Genomic DNA, 9,183 nt, shown 5'->3' with positions numbered 1-9,183 from the left:
CGCTGCTAAGCCTCCCCTCGTACCCCCCCGCTTCTCCCCGGCCCCTCTGCAGCCAGCCCTGCCAGTAGGCCGTGTCTCACCTGGGCGGCCCACGAGGAGGCAGGCGAATTGGGCGGCGCCAGCAGGGGCTGCTTCTCCTGGTGGCTGTAGGCAGAGAAGGAGGTGCCGGAGGCAACAGCAGCTGGGTCCCTGAGCCGGCCCCACTGTCGGCGAGCGACGCCTCTTCCTCGCCCCACACCCGGGATGGAGCAGCTGTGGTGGCAGAGGAGGGCCGGGGAGCTGCGCTTTCTCTCTGGGTGCTGCCTGTCTCGTTGCTCAGTCCCCCCGCTCCGGCTCGCACGGGCGGCAGGCGGCGACACCTCCTTGCCTCGAACCCCGGGATGGCATGGGGCTCATCTCTGTTTCAAAGCCAAAGAGCCAGCGCTGTCCAAAGACGTTTCCGTGGTCATGTGGCCGGCATGACTAAACACCAAGGTGCACGAAACGCTGTTACCTTCCCACTGAAGTGGTACCTATTTATCTATTTGCAATTTCTTGCTTTCGAACTGCTAGTTTGGCAGGAGCTGGAACTAGAGATGGGAGCTCACTCCGTCATGCGGCAACTCAGGTCTTGAACTGCTGAACTACCGACCTTTCACAGCCTGCAGTTCAGCGTCTTAACCACTTGAGCCACCGCAGCACTTTTAACTAGGGTACAGCACTGCAATTTCACCAAAGCCAACTATGTTCCCCCCCCCCCAAACCAGACTTTGTAAACCAGTTTCTAATCCCGCTTCAAAAGCTACCCATGGTTCACAGCAGTGCAGACCCAGTGCCATGCCACAGGCAATGGTAACCAGGGAAAAGATGAAGGGGATTTTTTTGTGGCAACGTCAGGAAGGAGCGACAGAGTCCCATGGTAAACAAGATTCTATTGGTGCTCAGGACATTGCAGGTAGGCTTTAACCATGAATTTGGAGAGCCAGTCAACGAGCTTGTAAAGATCTGAACCACCAAAAAGATCAGTTTCTTATATATTATTCTTTGGAAACAACAAAGTGAGAACGTTTGGTGCTAAGACACTACTTAATTATTAACTTCTGCTGTCTCTAAGCATTGCTGGGTTGAATCATAATGAAGTTTATCATCTAGAAGAAACGATGACCTCTGATCCATCTCAAAAGTCTCTCTGTGTGAAAAATCTCTTCCTAGATTCTCCCTTTGGCTCTTTCTTGTCAGGTGCTACATCCCTACTCGCTATCAGACTGCCTTACTTTTAATTAACAGACTATCTATCTGACCTGTCAGGAAATACACAGCAAAAAGATGCACGGACCCAGTCTTCCTCCACCATCTCCCTGAATCTCTTGCCATGGGAACTGTGCTCTTAGCAAGGCTTGTATGCTCCTTGTGTTCTGGGTGCATTTTCCTCATACTTATAAAAGTCCCCCACTTGTGTGATGCATGAAAGATCATCTGCAGATTGCAACCACAGCATTTTCTGCATCCTTTGAAAGTGTATCTTGGAGACACTGTGAATCTGATGAAACAGGCCCTAAAAGCTTAAAAAGACATACAACTGGGGGGGTGGGGACCTGAGCACTGCCACCATCAGGACATTAAATATAAGAGATCTCTGACATTTCTAAGCAAAATAAAAGTCATAGACTTGTTTTATTTCAGTCCCACTGATAGTTTTAGATACCACCACACATCTGAGGAAGTAAAGCTCAGGACAACCTCTACCACAAGAAATCCACTAGCTGTTTAGGAACGGAAAGAACCTTTGTTTATTTTTATTTATTTATTTGTTCGACTTTTATCCCGCCCTCCCGCCTAAGCAGCTTTGTTGTTTGCAATGTAGCAGACCTCTGCAGCTACCTCTTTGAACAAAGTACTCCCTCCTCTGCAGGTGGAACTGACGCCGCGCAGGCTTTTGCCTCGGGAGTCTCAACTCCTCCCTGTGTTTACAAGGTGCGGAACAGGGCACCGCACAGACGAAACTAGCTGGGAAGCTGCGGGAAGCAGCAGCCGAAGGCTTCCCCATTTCTGCAAAAGTCCGGCCGCGGGACAGCAAAGCTGCTGTTCCTTTTTCTTGAGCAGGAGACAGGAGCAAAGAGGCCGGGTTGGAATTGGGGAAGAAAAGCAAAGCGAGCGGGAGGCTTCTGGGATTGCACCTGTAGTTCTCAAACCGGAAAGCGCTCCTGGTGCGTAAACTCCAGCGCAGCCCTACCGATCCACCTGCCATCACCATGCCGCCCGCCGCAAACAAACTGACCCCGTTTGGGACCACTTGGCTGCCAGCTTGACCCTTCTCTCCTTCATCCCACAGGGAAGCCCCACTTTTTCGACCCACCTCCCGGGTGGAGGCTTTTCCGAAGAAAGAAGGAAATGCCCCCTCTTCCCCCTGCCCTGCGGATGCACTTCTCAGTTCTTTGAAAAGGGAAGTGTGGGCTGGGGCTGCATTCTGGGAAGATCATTGAAATTGGGGGACTCCCGTGTGAGTAAGCAGGCATAAAATCCATACTGTGTGTAGGAGGGAGCTGGCTGTGTTTCCACAGTGGGGGAGGGGGAAACGTCAAGCCTGTACATGATGCTTTCAGCCCCCATGCCAGGGAGGACAGGGCTCCTTTAACATCCCGGGGTTCGGGGCGAGGAGGCGTCGCCGCCCGTCAATGGCAGGGCTGGCTGCTGGGAGCAGGGGGCAGGGCTTGGTCATGTGACCGCCCCACCCCCTGGGCTAGTCACTCCCGGAGCGGGGTCCGGAGAGCTCCAGCCCCATCCAACCCCTGGCTAGAATCAATGTGGCACTTCCTGCTTGCATATGTGTAATTTGAGAAGTCAAAACTGCCAAAAATCTAGAAGTGAAAAGACAATAGAAATTCAATTTCATTATGTTTTTCAATACTCATAATTTTTAAAGTACTACATAAGTAGTGTTTTTAAAGGCTGATAAACTTTCCACATTTGTGAATCATTTCAGAATATAACATTAAAATAATTGAAACCTATCTAGGTGTCTCATAATGAAATGAAAGCCCCTAATAAATCTTTTGAACAACTTCTAGTGGGACAGTAGGTCCTCTGTTCCTGTCTGTACTCAGTGAACTTTGTAACATGAGTCATGTGATGGTTGTTTCACAAGAAACCAAGAAAGAGGAAATGGGGATTAAATCACAAGAAATAGAAAGTACTCATTAAGAATTCTGATATGGAAAAAGCAACAACTCAGCAATGGAAAAACAATTTTAGTTGTAAATTATATGTGACCCTCCCAGTGACTGGCATCTGGAAGTCCATTGCCACTACGAGGAGCCTGCTCTCTCACACTCATACCCTCGTGGTGTTACTCCCCATCACCTTACAGGCAGGAGCTGTTTTTGCACCCCCACTGACTCAGACCCCTTGATGTCTGAGCTACAGGAGAGGCCCATGTTTTAACATTAAGGCCGAGGAATTAAGATAAGTCTCATCAGATCTTGGAAGCTAAGCAGGGGCAGTACTTGGACAGGGGGCTGCCAAGGAAGACACTGCAGAGGAAGGCAATGGCAAATCACCTCTGTTTCTCATTCGCCTTGAAAGCCCCTTTCTGGGGTCAAGATAAGTGGGCTGTGGCTTGATGGCACTTTACACACACATTACCCATATTAAAAAGTTTTCCTGAATAATTCAACTTTGCATAGGTTGCAGAATGCCAGGAGAATGGGATCCTTCTTGATTTCATCAAGTAGGCCATTCTGTAAGATGTGAGTCACAACAGAGAATACACATGTACAACAGAGAAGCCAAGACCATTAAAGGCTTTGTATATGATAGTCAACAACTTAAATCCATCTCAGTAACTGATGGGCATCCAATGCAGTGACTAGAGAAAGGGTGTAATACACATGTTTACTTAACTCTGGATAACCAAGCTGTGCCATTTCACCAACTGGAGTCTCCAAGTTGACTTCTAGGGGAGACCTATGTAGGGTGCATTACAGTAGTCTAGTCAGGGGTTTTTTTGTAGAAAAAGCCCAGCAGGAACTTATTAGCATAATAGGCCACACCAAACAACAGACTCTCATTAGCATATTAGGCCATACCCCTGACAGCACATTGTATTAGCATATTAGGCCACACCTCCATGTCTTCCCTTGGCTTGCCCAGGTGCCCTACGGCTGCGAGGAGCCTGGGCAAGCCAGCCCTTGGACAGGCTGGGGAAGGCACAGGGAGGCATTTAAATGCCTTCCTGATCCTTCCAGGCCCCCTCCTGGCCCACCCACCTCGGAGTCGCTGGGGTCACTCTCCAGGCCTTTCCTCTGTAGTCACACACGCAGAGGTTTGGGCTGTAGTGGGCGTGGCCAACTCTGAAGCCAGCCGTAACTCCATTCCTGTGCGTTCCTGCCAAAAAATAGCCCTGAGTCTAGTCTTTTTATTATTTTTATTTGTATTTGTGTATTCTTGGAAGCCTCAAAATCATGATGATTTCTGGCGACCTCTCGTGGTGCTGGGAGACAAAGGTCTTCAGAAAGAACCTCTGCATGCCAGCCCTGGAATTCCTCGGAGGTCTCCCTTTCAAGTACTTGCCAGGGTCTGCCCTGCTTCGCTTCTGAAATCTGACAAGTTCAGGCTTGCCTGGGCCATCCAAGTCAGGGCCCAGTAGTCTAGTCTTGATGTCACCATAACATGGTTCCAGAAGAACAGATGGGCCAAATCAGGGTAGAAGACAATCATTTTAACCCTGTGCTTTAACCCCTGCATTAACTTGCTGCTCCAGCAGTGATGTTGGATGCAGTATACCCCAGGTTCTTGACTAAGCCAGCAAGGGTCATGTGAACCCCACTGAAGCTGGAAAGCACGGTGTCTTTCAAGGTCTCTGCTTCCCCAGTTATCATAACCTTTGTCTTGTCAGGATTTAGTTTCAGTTTGTTTACACTTAGCCATATAACCACAGCGGAATGACAGAGGTGATGCTCCACGGCAGGGTGCATTCCTTCAAGTCAAGATGTTCCCGCTCATGCAATATTGGTTTCTTTCAATGAACAGAAAGTGGTTTAATGCCAGCGGAATGTGTTCTGCAGTAGAGAATCACTGCAACAATGGATGAAAGCAGCACAAATTGTATATGAGTCAAGCCAAAGGAAAAAAAGGAACCCGAGCACATAAGGGAGGGGAGTACGTAAAGTACCCTGATAAGATCCATCTTGGAAATGGCCACTGTGGGAATATGGCAGGGAAATGGCTGTCTAATGTTGCCATCCACATCCCTTCTGTCAGTCAGCTGCATGACTACTGGTCCTAATTTTACCCGGGGGGGGGGATTCGGGGGGGGGGAGATTCTATGGCATGGATGTTCTTAGAAGCAATACTCCATGTCCTTTCAGTCCTTTTGCTGGCAAGGCGACTGGTTGTCATGTCAGGTAGCAATGCGAATCATTTGCCCATTAAGTAGCCCTTTCATTGTCAAGCCCTTGATGGGGCGCCATTGACACCGGCGCCGTCTGTCCAGAGTTTGGGTGTGACCTTGGATACCTCCTTATCGATGGAGGCCCAGGTCACGCATATTGCCAGGCAGGCATTTTTTCATCGTCAAGCCCGGAAGCTGGCTCCCTTCCTGTCATGCCCTGACCTAGCCACAGTAATCCATGCGATGGTTACCTCCCGGCTAGACTACTGTAACTTGCTCTATGCTTGCCTACCCTTGAGACTAATCCAGAAACTTCAGCTGGTTCAGAATACAGCGGTGCAAGTTCTGATGGGAACGTCACAGACAGCACACATTCAACTGGTGCTGTGCCAGCTACACTGGCTTCCAGTAGAGTACTGGGTCAGATTCAAGGTTTTGGTATTGACCTTTAAGGCCTTGAACGGTCTGGGACCAACATACCTACAGGACCACCTTCTCCGCTATGTCCATGGAAGAGCTTTGCGCTTCACTGGTAATAACTTACTGGCCCCAAGAATGTCTGGCTGTCCTCAACCAGGGCCAGGGCCTTTTCAGTCCTGGCCCCAACCTGGTGGAACTCTCTGCTGAATGACACCAGGGCCCTGTGGGATCTTGTGCAATTCCACAGGGCCTGTAAGGCAGAGATGTTCTGCCAAGCTTTTGGTTGAGGACAGCAACAGTTGGTTATACTGGCTGGCACACTTCTCTCTTTCTCTGTAGCTTGTCACTTGCAAGGGTGTGCTGATCCCAGCAACGGTTGGTTATACTGGCTGGCACCCTTCCCCCCTTTCCCTCTCTTCCTGTATGTATATTTTGTTAAGTTTCTATGCTCCCCCCATATACCCACCATATAGCTACTATATGACTCTGGCAATGCTGTGGGTATCTAGATTTCAGTAAAGCATTTGAGAAAGTTTCTCATGATATCCTTGAGGATAAACTGGTTAAGTGTGGGCTGGATGGTGCAACCGTTGGATGGATTCATGGTTGGTTGAAAAATCATACCCGACGAGTGCTTGTAAATGGCTCTGCATCGATGTGGAGTGAAGTCTCGAGTGGAGTGCCGCAGGGCTCAGTCCTAGGCCCGGTGTTGCTCAATGTTTTTATAAATTACATGGAGGAAGACATAGAGGGGATGCTTATCAAATCTGCAGATGACACAAAACTGGGTGGGATTGCTAATTCTGAAGAAGACAGAGTCAGGATTCAAAATGATCTAAATAGGTGGAACAGTGGGCGGAGACAAATAAAATGAATGTCAATAGAGATAAGTGCAAAGTCCTACACTTAGGTACAAAAAATCAAAGGCACAGATATAGAATGGGAGGGACTTGGCTTGACAGCAGCACATGTGAAAGGGATTTAGGTGTTCTGGTTGATCACAAGCTAAACATGAGCCTGCAGTGCGATGTGGCTGTGAAGAAAGCTAATGCAATTTTAGGATGCATTAACAGAAGCATTGTGTCCAGATCAAGGGAGGTGGTAGTTCCGCTCTATTCTGCTATGGTCAGGCCTCACCTGGAGTACTGTATCCAGTTTTGGGCACCACATTTTAGGAAGGATGTTGACAAGCTCGACCGTGTCCAAAAGAGGGCAACCAGGATGGTGAAAGGGTTGAAATCCAAGTCTTACGAGGAAAGGCTGAAAGAGTTGGGTATGTTTAACCTGGGAAAGAGAAGGCTTAGAGGGGACATGATTGCAGTTTTCAAGTATTTGAAGGGCTGTCATGTAGAAGATGGAGTGGATCTATTCCATCTTGCTCCGGATTGCAAGACTAGGCCTAATGGGTGGAAATTACAAGGGAGTCGTTACCGGCTAAATATCAGGAGAAACTTCCTAACTGTAAGAGTGGTTGAGCAGTGGAACAGTCTGCCTCAGGAGGTGGTGGATGCTCCTTCGCTGGATGTTTTCAAGTAGAGGCTGGATGACCATCTTTCGGATATGTTGTAGGTATGTAGGGCTATCTTTTGGCTATGCTCCTGCAACGTGCAGGGGGTTGGACTAGATGACCTGCAAGGTTCCTTCCAACTCTAACATTCTATGATTCTATAATATAGCCAAGTAGTCCAGAAAGGAATAGAAAACTGTAAATCACCATCTGGGATTGTATTCTGTTTTATTCTGTTTTATTCTTATTAACTGTATTGGATTTTAATTTTTTTTATTTTGTTCTATGGCCTTATGCCTCTCTTGTACATCGCCCAGAGCCCGGCATAGCTGCGATAAGGCAATTAATAAATCAAAACAACAACAACAACAATAATAATTCACACCACAGTATGCCACAATTCTGAGTTTTGAAGGAAGCACAGTGTTTCATGAACCATGGCTGTTGGAACGCTGGTCAAAACCAGCCACCAGTCTGGAACTAGGAAAGGCGTTTCTGTACAGCAACTGGACCAGGAAGTGGGTCCCAGAGTTTTGAGGGGAAATGTGTCAGGGAAGGCCCATGGGGAATCAGCCGCCCTGAGCCATTTGGGTAGGGCGAGGTATAAATCCCAAAATAAATAAATAAATAAACAAATAAATAAATAAATCACTGCCAGCACTGTCACCACTGCTGCCTGACAACAAAATGATAAACAGGCAACACCAAATCATCCTGGGGTGGGAGGACACACTGGACAGGCCCCAGAACATGTTGCGTGCCAGATACCCAATGGGGACCATCCCACCAGATCCCTGGAGGCTCAACGAGGACTATGCTGCCTGACCTTTTCCCTGTGTCCTATGAACCCACTTGACAACAAAGCTATTACCGGTTAGGGCCATATCCTCTTGGGAATGGAGTTTGCATTCCCTACCATGGACTCCTGCTTTTGGGCACAGAGCATCAGCACCTTCCTGGGGTGTCCAGTGGCACCCAGGCCTCTCCACCAGCATGCTGGCAAACATTCATTGGGCATGCTTGTTCAGCAATGGGAAAAGGTCACTTTGTGTCCATGTCTGCCGTGAACCTGATGCGATGAGCCAGGAGCTGATGGACACATGATAACTGGGTAGCGTCAAATTCAAGAGGTGTTTGCTGGTGTGGCCAGGTCAGGGACCCGGACCATTTGTGAGACTGGGTCACGCAAGATGTGACATATTATTTGCCACCATGGCCTTTCATTCCTCCCTCTGGTAATATGATGAGCTTGTGCACGGATACGATGGAGTGATAGCCAGGACAGCTATAGAGCTACCAGTGCCATCCTGCCAGCACCTGGCACAGGTTTTGTCAGTCGTCAGGTGCAGGGTGCCACTCACTGGAGGACATGCACCCCCCTTCTTGGGACATTTCAGTTCTTGGCTGCTAGTCCACCAGTACTGAAAAGTACTGGGTTTGCCGCATGGAGGACTCGGACGACGACATGTGGTTGCACACGTTTATTCCGTACTTAACATAAGACACACAACGGCCCTGCAAGGCCAACTATATACACTCCCATCCCTGGCCTCCCACTCCATTGGAGGGTTTGAATTTCCCGCCAAGAAGCCCATTGGTCAGCTAGGGGGGGAACTAGGATCCTAGGTCCCATTGTCTTTCTGGAGCCAAGCTCCTGTCTTTTCTTGTGGCGTGTGGTGGCTGCATACATAACACCCCTCCCCCCATAGTTCAGACACCACCTGGGTGATGTAGTCTTTTAAATACGCAGGGGGCTTGCGCTCTCGGGTGGAACGCCTGGGTGCCGGTGAAGGAGTCGGTGTGGGGGCCAATGGAGGAAGACCCGGGTCTGGCAGTTCCGGGGCCCTCTGCTCTGGTGGCTGTGTCAGTGGCTCGGGTTCTTCCGGGA

The sequence above is a fragment of the Gekko japonicus genome, unplaced genomic scaffold (genome assembly GCF_001447785.1).
Source record: "Gekko japonicus isolate JY-2015 unplaced genomic scaffold, Gekko_japonicus_V1.1 scaffold94, whole genome shotgun sequence".
NCBI lineage: Eukaryota > Metazoa > Chordata > Lepidosauria > Squamata > Gekkonidae > Gekko > Gekko japonicus.
This window is presented reverse-complemented; position numbering follows the sequence as displayed.